At 49.9% G+C, this 18,543-nt stretch overlaps 1 protein-coding gene and 1 long non-coding RNA gene across 2 annotated transcripts in view; one reads left to right on the forward strand and one right to left on the reverse strand.

Moving 5' to 3' along the window:
• KANK4 (KN motif and ankyrin repeat domains 4) overlaps positions 1-14,915 on the reverse strand; it is a 66,328-nt gene extending 51,413 nt beyond the window's left edge. The window contains exon 1 of the mRNA XM_031027715.2: positions 14,688-14,915. The gene's annotated coding sequence lies outside the window, so the exon portion shown is untranslated. The remainder of the gene's footprint in view (positions 1-14,687) is intronic.
• Positions 14,090-17,927, forward strand: LOC145721282 (uncharacterized). The gene is made up of 3 exons (XR_014144890.1): positions 14,090-14,155; positions 16,540-16,600; positions 17,839-17,927. It is a non-coding gene; the product is annotated as an uncharacterized LOC145721282 (long non-coding RNA).
• Positions 17,928-18,543: the final 616 nt, after the last annotated feature.

Consider the following 18,543-nt stretch of genomic DNA (forward strand, 5'->3'; position numbering starts at 1 on the left):
ACCAGATGAAAGCTGGGTGTCAGATACAACTCCGGCAGCAGTGAGCGAGTGGGGGAGGTGTAGTGTTCGGGGGCAGTGTCCCCAGAGCCTGGCCCATTAGTGGACAGTAAGTATTTACGGAATGAACAAATGATTTTGAGAGGGAAAAGCGTGGTGGGTCTGACAAGAAGTCTGGCCAGACTGAATGCTTTTCACTAACTGCTCCTTTTATGTATTTTTTTTTCTTTTAAGAGAGCAGCAGCCTTTCTTCTCCTTTATTGAACCATCACAAATGTATATAATCTGAGATCGCAGGCATAATTACATAATGCCTTACATTGTTGGCAGTTTCCTGAATGTTTGCTTTGTCTCCCACAATAACTCTGTCATCTCATGACAGCCAGGGCGATGCGTCTTCTGCTCTCTGTGCATTGCCCAGCAGTACCTACTGTGTGCTGAGCAAGCAGAACCATGAAACAGATTCACGGAGCATAAGAGCTAGACAGGCTCTTGTAATTAACTGGCCCAACTCTCTGGTTGTACAGATAGGGAGATTAAGACCCAGAGAAAGGGAAACATATGCCCTATCTGAAGAGATGTTCATATTCCTACTTCTAGGCCCTTGCATTTCACAGCAGGGACTTGGGCTCGGTCAAGGCTTCCAAGTGCTAACATCAAGGGTCAAGGCACAGACCCTGAAATAAACCAGCGATGAGCTGGGGTAACAGCAGGGTAAACAGAACAGCAACACAGGAACAATCTAGCCACAGAAGAATGTGTCCATTTACATACATGGTATTCAGCTTGCAGGGCTTACTCAGTGCTTACAGCGTAGCTTGCTACTGGAACTGCTAGAGGTATGAGAGCATAAAGATTAAGAATGTGGACTTGGGGGGCGCCTGGGTTGCTCAGTCGGTTAGGTGTCTGCTTTCGGCTCAGGTCATGATCCCAGGGTCCTGGGATCGAGCCCCCCGTTGGGCTCCCTGCTCAGTGGGGAGTCTGCTTCTCCTTCTCCCTCTGCCCCTCCCCCCCAACTTGTGCTCTCTCTCAAATAAATAAATAAATAAATAAATAAATAAATAAATAAATCTTTAAAAAAAAAAGAAGAAGAATGTGGATTTGGAGGAAGGTGGGTGCAAGTTCGAATCCCAGCTCTGCCACTTACCAGTTGTGTGTTTAGCAAGTTCCCTAAACCGCCCCCCCCACCAAGCCATGGTGTCTGCACATGTGTAAAACAGGAAAACACAATTTTCTCTTTACCGGGTTGTACAGATTCATTGGGATGAAGTATATAAAATGTTTATCACCGCAGCTGCAGTAGGAATTGAAAGGGGATGAGCAAGCAAGAAAGAAAATGACAGGACTTGGCAACCTGTGGGATTCATTGGTTTCCACCTTTTGTTTGCTGAACACTCACTCTGTTCAGGCACGGGATCAGGGAGGACAGGGAGGTGTTGGCAGCCCCGGCGTTTCAAATCTGGGTAACTAGAGCGCTGGGGACAAGCAGTGAGTTAGGAAGATCAGGAGGGAAAAGAGATTTGGGAGTAGGGGGATGTGTGTTCATCCTTGGGCCTGCTGAGTGCCTGACTAGGGGTTCACCCACAGAGAGAGGTTCACCCGGAGAGTGTGGCCCAGCAGACAGTGGAACAAGTGGGCCCAAGACGGGGCGGGGGGGAGACCTGAAGATTAGAGGGGCAGACTCATGTGGGTACTGGGGGTGGGGAGCAAGAGTGAGCAGAGAAGGAGTGTAAGGAAAACTCCTGAAGTAAGTCACATGTGGGAAGCCAATGGGGAAGAAAAACCAGGGTGGCTCGCAGCCCAGAAACCCAAAATGGGTACATCTTGAGGAAACCAGGGAGCCCAGGCTCAGTTTCAGAGGACAAGGGAAGATGCCAGGGGTTGACAAGATGGTAGAAGCAGGAGGTGGGGCTACTCTTTGCTGCTTCAGTGGAATTCAGGAGAGAAATGGGCAGCAGCTCAAAGAAGGGGCAAGGTAGGCTCCGAGGAAGGTGGGCATGTCTGCAGGCCAAGGGGGAGAAGCCAGGAGGAGGAACGGACTGAGATGCAAGAAAGACACAGGCGGCAGAGTTGAATTCCATCTGCCTCATAACCAGAGCTGCAAGGCGATTCTATTAGTCTTACTGTACAAGGAAGAGAGGAGGCCCAGAGAGGCTAAGTAAGGCTGGGCTCTGGCAAGGGAGAGGAGAGCAAAGATGGGGAGAAATGATGAGGCGGGGGTGAGAGTTCAAGCCACATGCCCTCCACCTTCCCAGTAAGGCAGGAAACAGACCACGTACTAAGAGGGAGGCCCCACGAGAGACAACGCAGATAAACATGAGGGAGGCCAAGCAGCAGCAGAGGTCAAAGGGCATGGGTTTAAAAAGGAATCCCTCAGTCCCAGGGCAGCATCAAAGGAATGGGACAGTAAAGTTTAATCTAGGGTTGGGGTTTACACAAGGAAAAGGTGTTGGGGGAGACTATAGGGAGGAAGGGGGGACATAGCGTGGGTGTAGTTTAGAACCAGAAGGGGAAGGAGAGAAGTGAAAAAGGAAAAGTAGGTAGCAGGAAGGGGATGCCTCCAGAGACAAGACCTGAATCCCACCCCCCCACCCTCCCCCACCCCGCCTTGTACTGAGAAGGGCTGACTTTCCCCCCTGGCAAGAGGGCGCCCCCACAAAGGGCAGGCACAGGTCACGGCTTCCCTATCAGACATACCTTCCAATCCACATACCTGGCTTCAGGAATTTTCCTGCAGCTGAATAAATAAAAGTGAGTCCAGAGAAAATGTCCTACACAAAACCTGAATGCATCTGTTAATGAACTGCTTGAGATTTTAATGTTACTCAGCTCTGAAAAAAGAATTTTAAATTCCACTCTGAAAAATTGTAATTGACACCTTCCCCCCCGAATTCTAGCCTAAGAAAGAAAGATGGAAGCAGGGTTTACTTTTTCTCAGTGGTGCAGGGGGCTCTGTCACCCAGTATCCAAGAAGCTATGCTGAGCACACTTGGCATTGTATTTAACCCTCATCTTAACCTTTGAAGGAAGGAATCGTTGTCCCCATTATATAGAGGAGTAAACTGAGGCTGAGAGGGGCACAGTGGAGATTCAAAACAGGCACTTTCTATCTGGTAGTATTTTCCATCACAGACTCTCTTTACATCGGCATAGAGGTGACGTAATGACCTTCAATATTCAAGACAGATCATTAGGAGAAAAACAGCAGAATAGTATGTAAACCCTCATTTTTACTAAAAAAAAATTTCTATCCAGATAGATACCTAGATCTATATAAGGATATAATTACATCTCATAGATGTGTAGTGCTATGTCTAGAACATTACACTCTAACCTATCCCATATACCCTAACCAATTTTTTTTTTTAAGATTTTATTTATTTATTTGAGAGAGAGAGAGCATAAGCAGGGGGAGCGGCAGGCAGAGGCAGAGGGAGAAGCAGGCTCCCCGCTGAGCAGGGAGCCTGATGTGGGGCTTCATCTCAGGACCCTGCAATCATGACTTGAGTGGAAGGCAGCCGCTTAACCGACTGAGCCACTCAGGTGCCCCATCCTTTTTTTTTTTTTTTTTAAGTAGGCTCCACGCCCAACGCTGGGCTTGAACTCACAACCCTGAGATCAAGAGTCAGATACTCTACTGACTGATCCAGCCAGGCACCCTCTTAATCACCAATTCTTAACAGTTCATAGTTTTCTCTTTCATATGTTTCTGTATTATTGTAAATGTTTGCCACTCACTGGCATGATTTTTTAAAATAATTTTTAATAAAAAATTTCCCAGTAGGGTTTATTGAACCTTTCAAATTGCAAAGACCACCCACTCTCTCTCTCTCTCACACACACACTGTAAAGATTATTTTAAAAATGGAAAAAAGTTCTCTTTTCCATTAGTTTCTTTATTAATTAAAAAAACACACAAATTTCACCTTGTCCTTCAAGAGTCCAATTTTTTAAGCTTAAAAGGTTAATAAAGTAAGCTAGTAGCATCTACAGTGCGATAAATATTTGCCAAGGACAGGTGTTTTGGTCCTTCCAGCAAAGACACCAGATGCCATGGCTGAGTGAAGTGGTCAAAATGACTCACCGCAGGGCCCCAACGTCTCTTTTCAGGTGTCTCCTCCCATGCTTCACTTCTGAGAGTTTCCCCTACCAGGCCATCGTGCATCAAGCATTCCATTGCCCCCACCTAACCGCTCCTCCATAATTAAAATTTTCCCAGGCGGTAAAATTCATTCCCTCATCTGACGAAGGAATTACAAAGTTAATGGTTTAGAATTTTCTTTCCCTTCCCTTGTAATGAATTAGCACTTCAGTAGGAGCTTTCTGAACACACTGTATGAACCTGAGAGTGAGCTGCATGGTGGAGAGACCAGGCAAGCTAGCTGGCCAGTGCGATATCAGCCCGCAGCTCTGGACAGCCACGATCACCTGAATGTCACCGACTCACTTAATTCAGGGCTGGTGTGGCCAGACCGACTTTTTCCAAAAGAAGCAAGCATGTGGATTTATGTAAAATCTGATTTTTACATGTTGACTTAAATCTTCTTTCTTTTTTGAAATACTGGGGATAAATAAAACCCACATGCAAACCCAGTGCTGCCCACCAGCCCACCAGTTAGGCACTGAAGTGATCTCAGGCCACCCTTCCAGGCTGGTCCTCAGCTCCTCTGCCCCTCACAACCTCACCCTGTGCCTAAGCACCTCTGTGCCTGGGCTCACACTGTATCAACCTTTCAGACACCCTTTTCTGTCTTCTCTACCAGGGTCTGCCCCATCCTTCAAGGATCCGCTTACATTGTACCAACTCTTCCTAATCCTAAGTATTAACCTCAGTTAATATTGCCCATCCTCCAAGGCTGTTTTCCAAACGCTACTTCCCCTCCGTCGTATTTCCACTGATTTTGGCACTCCTCGCCTTCTGCCTCTCGTTGTCTTTATTTCTGCATGTTTAAGTCTGGCTGGTAGGTCATAAATTGGTAAAAAGGAAGGATGTTTGTGGGTGTGTGTACCAGCTATGACTTTGGTACCATTATCCTCATTTTACAGGAGGAAAAACCAAAATTCATTGAGTAAGTGATCACCCTGAGCTTTCCGTATACACTGTGGCTCTGCCCATCTCCTACACCACCTTCTACACCTCCATCTGCTCCTGCTCTCCGGCATCCTCCTCCTTCCTTCTCCATCTGGTAGCTCCTACTCAACCTGCAAGACAGTTTTAGCGACCAGCATCGTCTCTTCTACACACACCAGTCAGAACTGGTCCCTCTCCCCCCACTTCTGCACCCCCATCACACCCTGTAAGAACATCTGTCAGATGCACTCATCAAACTGTGTGTAATTAGCTATCTGATTCTTTGTTTCCTCTATCGTGCTGTAAGCTCTCTGCCTAGCACACTCCCTGGCCCAGGGTAAGTGATTAGTTGGTATTTACTGGAAGGCAGGAAGGAAGGAGGGAGGGAGGAGAGAGGGAAGGAGGAAAGAAGGGATAGTAACAGCCCACAGGCAATCAACAAATGTGAGGTATAATGAACTGCAGGGTTCCAAGCCCCACTTGTGGGCTGAAATGGATGCTGGCTCCTTCGTAGCCCCAAAGCAGATACACGGGAAGGCTCCAACTGTATCCCCTTCACCCTCCCTCCCCACCTGAGCGGCAGGTTGCTGCTTGGTTTCAAGGTCCCAGAAACCAGTATTCACCTCTGCTCTTCGCTCCTGGTCTCTGGACTAAGGGAGAGTGATTTTCTGCATCAGTTAGACCCTGCTTTGGAAGGGTAACTTCGGTTATGATGGACGACAGTGGGGATGAGCCTTCCCCCGAGGCTGGCAGGAAGGCACACTGGAGAAGCTCACAGCAAGCCAGTGTGAGGAGAAGGGCCGACCACAATTCTCACTGCCCAGGGAAGACAAGGAAGAGGGGAGGATCCTCTCGCAGAGAACCCTGGAAGTGAGGCTCTCTGCTCTGGGGACTGCTAGAAAACTCCTGTGACGCTGCCCCTCATTCACAGGCCAGGAGGCTGGGCCAGGATGCTCCTGCTCCTAGACCCTCTCCCAGACGCAGGCTGAAGAGAACCATCTTTGTCTCAGGAGAAACTGCAGAGAATCTGGCCAGGGCTGATGTTCTCAAAAGCCTAACTGCTCTCAAAGGAGCAATTTACAATACCCACTGACACCCACTGGGAGACCAGTGGGGTAAGGAAAACTCGTCTGCTCACCACCACTCCACCAAAGTCAAACCAGGAGGGGGAGGCCAAGAATGCCATTCCTCCAGGGGATTCAGAACCTCCAAGAATAGGCCTAGAAGGCCAAAGATCTGGGGAAAGATCGCAGGATCCACGGATCCACCTCCAGAGCCGGGACAGTATTCCCAGGTCCCCTCTGACCCAGACAACGGGTTCAAACGGCCGGGGTGGAGGAGCAGGGTCCCCCCTGCTTCCCCCTTCTCTTCCCTCTTTGTCTTCCATCTCCTCCCCAGTGACCCGCCGAGAACCTCCCCCCAATCCCCAGGTGCTTTCAATCCCCACCTCCAGGATAACTCAGAATACCACCAGGCTTTCACTGAGAGCCCCGGCACGCCTGGCATCCCCAGGTACTTTAGCTCAATAAATTCTCAATGAACCAATAAGACAGGATCTTTTACCCTAGTTTAAAGACAAGAAAATAAAGTAAGTTCAAAACCATTTTATAATTAGAAAGGAGAAAAAAAATCTTAAAAGGAGACCACATTACTCAAATAAACAAAATACTTAAAACACACACACAAACTAATAAGAACCAGGACTTCAGCGAGAGAACTGACCAAATAGTCAACTGCCTTAGAAAGAAAGGAAAAAAAAGAAGCTGATTTTATTGAGTATTTATTATGTGCCCCGCACTGTATGTGCACTATCTCCTTTCATCCTTGGGGTAACCCTATAATGCAATCTCACATTATCCCCATTTCACAGCTAAGAAGCGGAGGGACAGGGAGGTGGTGTGGCTTCACCAAAGCCCCCCGGCATTGCCCTCTTCCACACTGGGCCACGGTGCTGAGCTAAGAGGCTCCCCTTCAGGGCAACGTGTTAGCATTTTAACAATAGCTCTCTAGAGAAGACAAAGTCATCCAAAGGAATGACTGAATGCCAGGAATTTCGGGCCTCAGTCCTGCCAGTGGGCAGAATTCTCAGGACAGGAGTCTTTTGGCACCACAAGGCATCCCCCGAAGGCGGCCACCCACAGGCCTGGCTGACACAGGGCTCCATTCAGCAGCTGGCAAAGCCGAGGACTTGGGACTTGGGCATAGAATGCGGAAGAAGATTAGATCAGAGAAGGCCAGCCCTGAGGCAGGCACAAGAGTGGGGCAAGTAGGGGCGCCTGCGTGGCTCAGTCGATTGAGCAACTGCCTTTGGCTCAGGTCATGATCCCAGGGTCCTGGGATCGAGCCCCACATCGGGCCCCCAGCTCAGCGGGAAGCCTGCTTCTCCCTCTCTCACTCCCCCTGCTTGTGTTCCCTCTCTCGCTGTGTCTCTCTCTGTCAAATAAATAATAAATAAAATCTTTAAAAAAAAAAAAAGAGTGGGGCAAGTAAGCAACTGCACAAGAATGTAATTTCAGGTGCTCCACGGAGGTGCTCCACGCACATCCTCTCACCCCAGAATAGCAGCCTGCTTAATAGTGTGGCAGAGAAACACGTTCAGTGTTAGTGTCAGGGCCAGGAGGTGAGCGAGTGCAAGAGGCCTGGGTTCTCTCCCCAGCTCACTCCCTGTGCCACCAGAGCTTGACACCTGCCCTCGCTGGTCTACATCTATAAGACGAGAGGGGTGGTCTAGGTAACCAGTGAGGTTTCGTAGAGACAAGCTCCAGGTGATGGGACCTAGAACAGGTGCCAAGAATGGTCCTGCAAAGGGAATTGAAGGACACCGTTCATTTGCTTTGATCAAGGTTCTCCTGAACAAGACTCCAGGCCAGATGCTGCACTGAGCCCTGGGATGGGGGGGAGAGAGCTTAGAGACAGAGGGGACAGCCTCACAAGTAATGCTCATGAATTCTCCCCGGAGGCCAGAGCTGACCCTACAAGGAGTGACACCTGCTGCCCACAGGCCAGGTTTGAGGGGTTCAGGGAAGCCCTCCTAGAGAAGCCTAGGAGATAGGGGCCATCACCCGGTGTAAACAGAGGCTGGAGACACCCGACTGGAAAGAACTATCCAAAATGGCACTGAAGCACTAGAGAGAACGCATGCAAATTTAAGAAGGAGGCATCGTTACCTCCATTTCACAGATACAAACTGAGGCTCGGCCTGGTCTTAGCCAGGCGGCAGAGCTGGGGTGAGAACCCGGTTCTGCTTGGCCTTACAGCTTTCGCTCTCGAGTCTTATCCCCCTCTCACTAATGTAGCGTAGGTGCCTGTGAGAGGAGTAAGGGTAGAGAGGGGGAAGGGAGGAGGGGTGAGAACAGGCAAAAGGCTGGCGAGAAGGATGGGGAAGACAGGGATCGACAGTAAGCACTTTCTTACTGAAACAAAATGGCAGCCATAGTTTTTTTCCAAACAGACTCTTCAGTGGTTGTGGTGATTTTTAAGAGCACTGGGTTCTGGAATTAGCCAAATCTGGGCTGAGCGCCTGGCTCCACCACTTAATCCTTCTGTGAGCGACAGCAAGTATTTAACCTCTTAGAGCCTCATTTTACTCACCCAATACAATGGAATAATAATAGTCACCCCTTACTGGGCAGTTGGTAAAGATTGAAGAACTGCTATATTGAAAGGGCTTGGCACGGGTCTGGCACCTGTCAAGCATTCAATAAACGATAGCAAAACACCAACCACTATTCTAATGTGCTCCATCAGGCTCTCCTCTCTCCAGGCTTCCTCCTCAAAATCGACATGTGGCCAGTCCCCCCACATCCTCACTGACTCCCTCCTTCCTCCTGTCTGCTTCCTTTGCATTCCCTCCATTTCAGAGCCCACTTCAAAGCCTCTTCTCCCAGTGCTCCTCCTCCTTCCTAGGATTCCAGCTTGCATTTCATCAAGTGATTCATCGATTAGTCTTAGCTACCTACACAAGCTCCTTAACCTTTCAAGAACACAACTGTCCAGTCTGTGGTTGTTTCAATGGACTGGTTTGCATGGGATGGACCAAGCAATCAATGTATGGGCTGCTGGGTTTGTGGGCTGATAGGAACCACCTAACCAGTTGCCCATGTGTGCCTGCAATTTGTAAATTAACCTCTGGATATACATCAAAACCTTCTACCCAGACTACAAATTATGCGCTCTTGCAAATTTGCCAAACTATTAAATGAAATTTGCTACTGCTCAAGAATGTCTTGCACTAATTAGACAGAGATAGATGAGTATATGAAAGATTAGGGTGAGGGAGGGTGGGAAAGCGGGAACTGTAGCTTACTGACTTCCTGTCAGAGGGTCTTAACCCCTTTTGTGCCACGGACCCCTTTAGTGGACTGATGAAGCCAATGGACCCTTTCTTGGAACATTTTCAAATACATAAAATAAAATGTATAGCTTGACTACAAAGAAAGCCAATTACATTGAAATATAATTATTAAATTTTTAAAAAATGAATGTGTAATATACATTCTTTATTAATGCATTAAATAACAAGCTTTAGCACCAGTGTAATAACGGCTGTAATTTCAAAGCTGCAATGGGCATAAATCCTAGTTCAAGTTTATCTGCAGCAGCTACAATGCGATATGAAAAGATTTGTGACTTCTACTGGTGACAACCTCCCAGATACTTCAAATACACTATGGTTTGTTGCCTACATTCATAGTAAATGCTAAAGAAAATTCAAAGAAAATGCTAAGTAAAGATGTTATTTTATTCTCCCAACCACGTCCACAAACTGAATTCTACACGTGAGCTCCTTGGGGCGGTTAACCCCAAGTTAAGAATCTGTTAGGTCCTTCCAGTTCAGGCAGTATTTGTACTGGGCATATCCCGGAGTTCCAGCTCATGTCCTTCTCGAGGAATCTCCACCCACAGCCCTTCCTGCCACAAAAGCTCTCGTTCTGTACACATGACCCTCCTCTGCTCTCCTCTCCCATCTGACTGGCCCAGGGAGGATGCCTGCCCCAGCAGCAACCCATGCCCAGGCTGGCCAGAGCCCAGCCAAGACATGGCCTGGAGAGAGAGCCTCAGCGTCCAGAGAACTGAGCTCACACAACAGGATCCTCTCCAGCACTTGTACTGAGTGACAAAGGAGAGGTTCCTGTGATAGAAGGATGAGGGCTGGCGCGGGCAGGTGCGGAGTTGAGCCCATGGCACAGGCTGTGCTGGTGGAATAGCCTCGAACTCAGAACCTTCTCCACCCTCCCTCGAGGCCTGCCTCCACCCTTTCAGGCCCGTTGGTAAATACCACGGCTGCATTTCACTGCTCCTCGCCCTCTTCTTTGGAATCAGCTTTAGGGAGTCTCTGTTTTCTGTATCCGAAGAGCCTTAAGTCAGCACTAAGAGGAGTGTTTTACAGATGAGAAAGCTGAATGAAGTTCAGTAAACCCCAGGCATTTGCTCAGGCTCATGGGGCTAGCACGCGGTGAAGCCATGGCCCCTCCCTTGCCCTCCTCCCTTTTTTTTTTTGAGGAGCAGAGGGGTGATGGCCTTTATTATTTATTTATTTAAATCATACAAATGACACATGAAAGCAATTTCTTACAAAGCTCAAACATTCCTGATAAAATGTCCCTCCTCCCCACACACTCAGTATCATGCCTAATAAATGTCTAGGCCCTGACCACACTAGGTTGTATTCGGCCACCACCCAAGTTGACATTCCTTGTCTTTGAAGCCCTTCCCCAGGAGTAGGAGGCTAGGCAGAAGGGAGTGGGATGGTGAGGACAGGCGAGGAAACACTCAGCCCTGCCGCCTGGTATCCCGCTAGGAAAATCAGAATCGATTTCACTGAGAGCCGGCATCTCTGGCTTCTGGGCAAAAACCAGGCCGTGGAGGGGAATCGGCACCAAAGGCTGCATCTTTGCGTGGAGTCAGTTCTCCCCAGCGCCATATTTGTGTGCCCGCTTGTCACTTGACGTCAGAGCAGCAAACTATTAATACATACCAAAGGAGACAACAAAGGATGCTTCCACACAAAGGCGGGGGGGAGCCACAGCGACATTAAAAATATAAATAAATCCAGCCAACAATTTCCCCACTTTGGGGGAAAAATAATGGGGAAGGGGAGATGGGAATTCATGTGTTCTCCCACAAAGCCTGTGTCCCCAGAAAGCTGCATGCAGGGCAGGGCCCAGGCCCCAGGGCCCAAATGAGACAGTGAGACATTCCTTTTGAATATATGCTTCTTTCCCTTGGAGAAGGAACATTCAGCCAGCTTCTCAGACACCACCAATCTATAACTGCCTGCATATCACATTAACCATCTCCTTGAAATCTTGGGGCAGCATTTATTTTATCCAGGAAACTGTGACAGGCCTATTGTTAGCAGGAGGGCCCCTTGTCTTTCCTTTAATCCTACTTTGAAATATTATCCATGTAGACTGGAAACTGTTCACAGAAGGCCTATCTTCATCTAAACTCTGGGTCTGGGGAATTAGCATGCTGAGGCACAGAGAGGTTAGGGGTCTAGCTGTAAATCACACAGCTGGTGGGCAGCAGATCTAGGCTCCAATCCCCATATGCCCTAGCCTCCAAGCCCACGCCTCGTCCCACAAACTACTACGGAATAGCACAAAGTGGTTGACCATCTGATATCCAGAAAGCAGGAGGCAGGCAGGCCAGAGTTCCAAGGGCGGGAAGCAAGAACCCCATTCACTTCATCCATCCCCAGAGCCTGCCCTATAGGGAAGAAGCCTTTGACAAGACCAAGAGCTGGGCCCTGGATCCAGAGTGTTGCCAAACCTGGCCGACACAACTCAACCCAGGGCTCAGAAGATGACTGTGAAGCCCACGTGACCATCCTCCAACTAAAACAGATGTAGTAACATTGACGCAAACAGGGCAGGGAGATGGCCCATCCGTCTTCCTAATTGTCAACTCTGCCCATAGTAAGATTTTTCTCCCTGTCACACCTTAGGCTGCTACTGAACTGAAGCAAAACCAAAATATCCATCTTCCAGCCGTGAGCAGTGGCCTTCACAAGGTGCCAGGGATGAAAGGAGGCAACTTGGCTTGGAGATGCAGAGAGAGCTGGAAGGAGCCCCGGAGTCAGGAGCTGGGGGTTGGGAGATGGTGGGGGGGTGGGTGGGGGGTGCAGCATGCTGTTAACCAGCTGGAGTTACTGCACCTCACTGGGCCTGTTTCCTGTAAACTTAAAGTCCAAAGTTCTGGAAGTGGGGTCAGTGGGTGACAGGAGATTATATGCACTTGGAGGAAAATATGGTATCCACAATTTTATCAGAATCTCCAAGATAGATGTAACACTCCCTCCCTCCCCCCCAAAAAGTTAAGAAATACCAGCCTGGACCGTTTTCATCCAATAAGCATTTACTGAACACCTTCGATGTCTCCTTCTCTGTGCCGGGTACTTGAGACACAAATAGAACAGGAGGAAAAAGAAATATGTTTTTGTGATGCTCAGTGCAGTTGATGCTCCCTGGACAGAAACATGTCCAGGGAGCTTCAGAAACAGAGAAAAGGCAGCATTGGACTCTGGTCAGGAAAGGCCTTCCAGGATGGCGGTGGTGGTGGTGGAAACCTTAAGTGTCATGTTGACGTTGAAAGCTGGGTGTGCATTCACTGGGTGCACAAGTAGGGAGAATATTTTAGACAAAGGATAGCATGTGCAAAGACAGCGTGTGTTCCAGGAACTGCCTGAAGTGTAGCCGTGAGTAAAACACAGAGGGTGCTCACGGCGCTGGGTATGGTGGCCGGGAGATGGGGGAGTGGGAGAACCAGAAACGGGGCTGGAAAGGCAGTGGGACCCAGATTAGCAAATGCCATGTAAGCCATCCTAAAGAATTTTACACTATAGGCAATGAGTTCATTCTAGCTTTAAAAGTCTTAAGATAAGCCACCCCACCGAGGGGGGGGACTCCGACTGCCCGTTATCATGGCTGAGAAAGGAAACTACGGATCTACTGATTGGCCCAGGCAATGGGATGCCATTTGGGCCCCTGGTTATCACTTATACAGTCTTTCAGTCCCTCTAATGGTCTCTGCTGCTCGCCTCAGAGTCCTCTCCCGTGCTGTTCCTTCTGACTAGAAGGCTCGTTCAATCCTCTTCAACTGCTTAACTCCTACCAGCCTTCCAACGGAGCGACTACAGTGCCTATCACAGAATTTCATAGTACCTTATCCCTCCCTTTCAAAAGAAGTCAGCACCGCTTGTAATTCTCTATTTGCATGATTTGATCCATGTCGGTCTTGGCCACTGGACTGCACACTCCATGAGGCCAGATAGTGCGTGTTTTCTTCATTTCTCTATCCCGCTACCTTGCCTGGTGCCTGCACACAGTATTTGTTGACCGAATGCACCCTGAGCCATCCCTCATTCTCTGTCCTTTCACATTCCCCAGAACTCACATTATGGTCCAGCAGGCAGAGTTTCAGACATGGGGCAGGAGGACTGGAATTGAAAAGGCATATCAGAGTGCACTCTGCTGCTATTCTAAGTGTAGCTCTGTGTTCTTCTGTGTCATGTCTTGAAAGGTTCCTAAGAACCCACGTCTGGTTTTGCCCAGGTGGGTTGTGTGTTTAATTCAAGATGCTTTGTCCCCAGGCCTCAACCTGGTCATTGTCTGCATCTGCCCCTCCCCTGATGCTACTTGTTCAATAGGACTTTGCCCAAGCTTCAGGGGGTCATCCTCAGGAAGGGGGGAATCTCCTCCTCCTTCTCCTGGAAAATGCCTCTTCCTGGCCCCCAGGCCGGCACCCTAGGTCTCTTGAAAACTGAAACCGCCCGTTCTTGCAGCCCTGGCAGAGGCTCAGGGCAAGGGCTTATTTAGACCTGGTGTAGGGGCCACGAGACTCCACTTTTGAACTCCCAGGCTAAGTAACTGGCCACTGTGCAGGGACAAAGTACTTGGGGTCAAAGGTTTGACGTTAAGGGAGAGATGAGAAGGTGGGAATCTCACCAAGTGGCACGCAGGCTCAACGGAAGTGCCCTAGGCTGCCAGCGCACGCGGCTCCCCAGGGCGGCCCCGCTGCTTCCATCCAAGGTCGTGGCCCAACGCGAGCTCTGGAAAGTTCAGCTAGGAGCCGAGGGATACCAGGGTAGGCACTGGGGGCCGGCTTTTGCGAAAGACAGGAGACTAAGAGCTCGATTCCAGGTCGTCCTGGGAGCCGGCGCAGGGCGCCAGTCCCGCAATCTGCATCCCGGACCGCAGCGCAGCGCAGCGCCCCGCTGGGAAGCGCTGGGCGGGGGCTGCACCACCGGAGCCGCAAGGACACCGCGGCCTCCGCCTCCCCACTGGTCTCCTCCCTCCCCAGCACAGGGGCTCGGGGAGCGGGTCGGGGCGGAATGGGAGCGGCGCCCGCCCCTGGGTAGCCCGCGCAGCCCGCGCAGCCCCGGCAGCCCCCTCCCCGCGCTGTCGCCAACCCCAGGCAGGGGCGCCGGGGCGACCCAGGCTGCCGCAGCCTCTGTCTCAAGGGGAGCCGGGGACGCGGCGCGGGGAGGGGGCGAGGCGGGCGGCAGAGGCGGAGAAGAGTGGCTGGGCGCCGGGGCCAAGACCCGGGTCGCGCGGGGCAGGGTGCTGGCACGCCCCACTCACCGCGCCGCGCGGGCTGGGGTCGCAGAGCGCCTTACCTTGGCGCGCCGCAGAAGTCGGGAGGGAGGCGGCCGGCCGTGCCTGGGGCCGGCGCACACCCCGGCTTCGGGGCGCAAGCAGCCTCCTGGTGCACGGTCCCCGTCCGGGGCGCGCACCCCCGGGCTGGCGCACTCCGGTCGCCCGGGGCGCGCACACCCTCGGGCGCCCTCTCGCCGGCGAGCTGGGCCTGGGCCCGGGGCGCACACCCTGTGGGGCACACCCACCGCGGCCGATGCGGGACTGGCCAGGCGCGGCCGGCGTCGCCGGCTGCCAACACCACCCGAGTCCCCGCCTTCGCTAGGGGAGGAAAAAAAAAAAAGACTCCTGACGCGGCGCGGGCTTTGGTGTGTAGGAAGGGGCAGCATTGCGAAACCGAGGGGAGGGTCTTAGCCTTGATAAGCTTAAAAGCCCTTGGACAGAGTTTGGAAGAAAAACTTTTTGTAAAGAGACTGGAAAACTCCTAACTGTATATAGCGCTTTGCAGATTTCCAAAGTGCTTTCACGTACATTTCTCACTTCATCTTCACGACCACAGTAACTGTTGGGCCATTTCTAGCCTCATCTTATAGAGGGGGAGACAAAGTCACACAAGGTAATGCTTGCTCAAGCCACCACCAGAACCCAGTCTTGGTAACAGAACCGTGGGTACAGTGAGGTCTTGTACATCCCTGGCGGGATTTTCTCATTGCAGAGGTGGGAGAGTGAGGGTGGGGATGGATGTAACCGAACTCGTATCTCCTCTAAGTCAGTACTTTTTCCCTTTGCTTTTTTCCTCCCCAGCCATTGCTTTAGCCCCACTCAGGAATCCGGTCTTTCATTTCACACTCCCACCACCCACAATTCTTTTTATCCGTTCAAACCGTTTCCATTTCATTCGCCAACCTTGAGTGACCAGCACACTAAATGCCATATGTTGTACAAAGTCAACCTAGGGGAAAAGGGCTGATCCTACTCCATTTTACAGATGAGTTCAAACAGGCGTGGGCAGGGTTGAATGTAGGGCCTGTGGGACTCCAGATCCCAGCTCTCACTCACCTTACACACCTTTCAAAGGGCCAGTTGGCACAGGGGAAAACTTAACCGCAGGGCTTGCGTTTTTTGACATCGAGAACCTGAAGGAGGAGATGATTTGGGGCAAGGGACAGTTCTGGGACTTTTATTTTCCCATTTTGATAGAAACATGATTATTAAAAAGATTTGCTTCTACCAGGGCTCCACTAGAAGCAAATTAACAGCCCTAGAGCAACAAGAAATGGCAACAGAGGCTTGGCCTAGGTACTAGGAGGTAACAGGGAGTAGTGTGGACTGTGGCGAGCTTGAAGGCAGCTCCAGGCTCCTGCCCAAGTAAGGGGCTGCTGCTGTTCAGCTCTAGTGGGTTGTTGCCGGTCAGGGTGTTAACCTTAGAAATAAAACTGCCGGTCACTATAACAGCAAAAATGGGTTTATTTGGGAGTAGCAGAGAATTTCAATCCAGGGCAAGCAAGCCAGAGCAAAACCATAGGCAAATCCGGCAAACAAAAGAGAGGAACGTTATTGTACGGAGAAGAAGGAGGAAGTTGGGATGGGTTGTTTTGAACAAAAGTGCAGTAGAGAGAAGGAAGAGTTCAGCATGATAACGGGTTTTCAGTGGCTGAGTTGCAGGGGCGGTCTATCTCTTGTAGGAGATGCAATGTACATCTTTCCCTTTGGGGGCCTGTAATTGATGCTTTTTTCCTGTTGAGAGTCTTCTGTTAGGGGTCAGTAATTGACAGTTTTTCCTATAATTGACATTGAGTGGTAGGGCTCCCCCTAGCAGCCTCCCCTTCTAGCATCCTGAATCCACTTTAGTGAGGTTTCTCTTTATTTTCACAGGGGCGAGGAGTTAATATGGCCAGATCGTCTCATTTTTAAAGAGAAGCTGTCCATCAGGTATGTAAGTGAAGTCTCCCAGTTTGGTGATAACGCATTTTAAAAATTTAAATGCTAATTACTTGAAGGTCAGTGTTGTTCAAGCCAAATGAAATGAGTTTATGAACCTGATATAGCCCATGGAACAGGGGTATGTACCTTCGAGTTTGGGGGCACTTCACACAATTTCATTCAGGCCTCCTGATGTCCCTGTGGGATGGACCCAGCATGGATTACTACTTGTGTTTTATGGAAGAGGAAGCCCCAGTTCAGGAGGCTTCCACGACTAGCTCAAAGTTGCACAAGCTAATTGGTAGAGCTGGAACTGAACCCAGCATTCTGACTCCTGGTCCTGGAGCCTTTTTCCTCTGCATCCTCCAAACTCATTAAAAATCTGTTTCTTGGTTTCTGGGCATTGTGAGCCAAGTTAGGCATCGGACTGGCACTGGGGTGTGGAGACATAGCACCTCTCCTGGGAAGATGGAGCGGGAGTGCCAGACTGTTGTCCTCGAAAGCTCAGCCTGATGACTCAGATATGAGGCTGTATCTTGAGGGTAAAGCTGAGTCAGAGGAAGCGAGGCCTGAACTGGGGCAGCCAGGGCTTCTGAATCCCAGATTAGGGTATCGAGAAACAGGATGAAAAGTGGGCTAAGCAAATAGATGCACCCCTTAGTACCCCCCAAAAAAACCCAGGAGCCACAGACAGATACTGGCTAGGAAACTGCCTATTTTTTCATAACAGGGGAGCAACAAGAATTAGACTGGAAAGTGACCCCTGTGTGGTCCTGAAAAGAGAGGACCCCTTGTAGGCAGCAGGTCTTCTAGGATCTCTGGTTTGGGCATCTCCAGTGCAAGACCCAGCCTGGGCCTTTCAGACAGAGTGAGTTTGAAAAGCTGATTTAGAATGACTGGACACAACACTGCTGTATCCTGAAGCTCTGTACTCAAAGGACTGGGTAGCAGGAAGAGAATGGAAGGCCTCCTTGCTCCCCACATCTGCTGGATTAACAAGTGTTCGCCATGAATGCATGTGCCAGGCGCTGAGTCAAGCACTTTACACACCCCGTCTCATCAGGACTCATGATAAAACTGTCGAATGGCCATTATTCTCCCATCAAAGGTAACAGTGTTACTTGCCTGAGGACACACAACTAGTTAACTGGGGAGGTGGGATTCAAACTTGGGTCTTAGTGACTCCAAAGACTGAACCGCCTTTAACTGAGAGTTTAGAAAGTGCTGCTAACATGGAGCTGTGTCATTCAGATCCTGCTTCAAGAAAACACTGCCCAGCTGTGAGAGTGTGGGTCACCAACACCTCCACCGTGTGGTGAGCTCCTGCAGGATCTGCCTCGGTCAGTGATGTGTTGATAATATTTAATAACCAGCTTTTTTTCTTTTTTTTTTTAAAGATTTTATTTATTTATTTGAGAGAGAGAGACTGAGAGAGAGAGCACATGAGAGGGGGGAGGGTCGGGAGGGTCAGAGGGCGAAGCAGACTCCCTGCCGAGCAGGGAGCCCGCTGCGGGACTCGATCCCGGGACTCCAGGATCATGACCTGAGCCGAAGGCAGTCGCCTAACCAACTGAGCCACCCAGGCGCCCCTAATAACCAGCTTTCAGGGGGGAAAATAGGTGCGTAGATAGAGTCAATTCTCATTATTCCCAGGAGTCCTATAAAGTGACCACAAACACTGAAATTGCTAATACTGAACCATTGCTCCCAGGGGAAAATACAGGGTTGGGTTCCTACAAGCCTCTGGGCCCATTTTCATCAACTGATCGATATATAACTTTGTTTCATGTTTTTGGTTGAAAACTATATATGCATTAGATTTTTATTTTATTTATTTATTTTTAAAGCTTTTACTTAAATTCCAGTTAGTTAACATACAGTGTAATATTAGTTTCAAGATCCATCACCCAGTGCTCATCACAACAAGTGCACTCCTGAATCCCCATCAGGTACATT

This window comes from Leptonychotes weddellii, chromosome 4 (assembly GCF_054177405.1).
Source record: "Leptonychotes weddellii isolate Sample4059 chromosome 4, ASM5417740v2, whole genome shotgun sequence".
In the NCBI taxonomy this organism is placed as follows: domain Eukaryota; kingdom Metazoa; phylum Chordata; class Mammalia; order Carnivora; family Phocidae; genus Leptonychotes; species Leptonychotes weddellii.